This window comes from Penaeus monodon, chromosome 31, assembly GCF_015228065.2.
Source record: "Penaeus monodon isolate SGIC_2016 chromosome 31, NSTDA_Pmon_1, whole genome shotgun sequence".
Classification (NCBI taxonomy): domain Eukaryota; kingdom Metazoa; phylum Arthropoda; class Malacostraca; order Decapoda; family Penaeidae; genus Penaeus; species Penaeus monodon.
The window spans coordinates 7,414,523-7,415,460 of NC_051416.1; the positions used below are offsets into that span (position 1 = coordinate 7,414,523).

The following is a 938-nucleotide window of genomic DNA, read 5'->3' on the forward strand; positions in this document are numbered from 1 at the left end:
GAGAGAGACAACTATGAATATGTAAGTAAAACAAATATAATTATTATCTTTTTGTGATCTTATGAAATAATAGAAATTGCATTTAGATGTACTCATAAGTATCTAGACATTGTAATAATAATAAATAGACAAAGGATACCATGAGGTAACTCTGAAATGTAAAAGTATGTGGAGCATGGAGGTGGAATATAGGAATATTATGCCATAGTACATTATCTCACCCCTTTTTTTTTCGGTATGAACCTTCTACATGGTTTGACCTTTTTACCCAGGCAGAAAACAACTACACCTTTTTAAACAAGTATGATACCCATGTAAACAGAGCAAGTTGTTTCCCAGGAATTTCACAAGTATCCTAATACATATTACATTATTTAACCCTTTGGCTTCAAGTATAATGCTGTGGTGAAGCAGGCCTCAATCATAGATGGCATCACATAATGACATACTCTGCACCATCGGTGCATCAAACAAAGCTTTTCTTTCTCCAGTATTACCAACATCATTTGTTTTATGTAATTATTAGATGCAAGCATTTAAAATGAAGGGAAACCTTCAATATTTCATGGAGAAAACTGCTACTGCAAGCTAACAACTGTACATTATTAGCCAATTTTTAATACCATGGTTAATGGGTTAAGGTAGATGATTATTAAAGGAGATAACCATATTGCAGAGATGTATATTCTGTGACAATAGGTTGTGTTTGTACAACCTTCTTTCTTTTCTTGAAAGGTGATGAGGAAGAGAGTCTGTTCAAAGCAACCTCAGAAGTATGTGTGCATATATATATATTTTGATAGGAATGAAGCCTCCTTTTGGCCAAAAGATGTGCAATAGAAATACTATAGCCTTGCCAAAACTAATGTCATTGTGAAAGACAGTAGTCTATTTATAACAAAACTTCCAAAATATGTGTGATCTCAGGGACAGGCCTT

At 33.5% G+C, this 938-nt stretch overlaps 1 protein-coding gene across 1 annotated transcript in view; it reads left to right on the forward strand.

Annotated features, from left to right (window-relative positions):
* LOC119593018 overlaps positions 1-938 on the forward strand; it is a 27,676-nt gene that overhangs the window by 1,553 nt on the left and 25,185 nt on the right. The gene's annotated exons all lie outside the window — the stretch shown is intronic.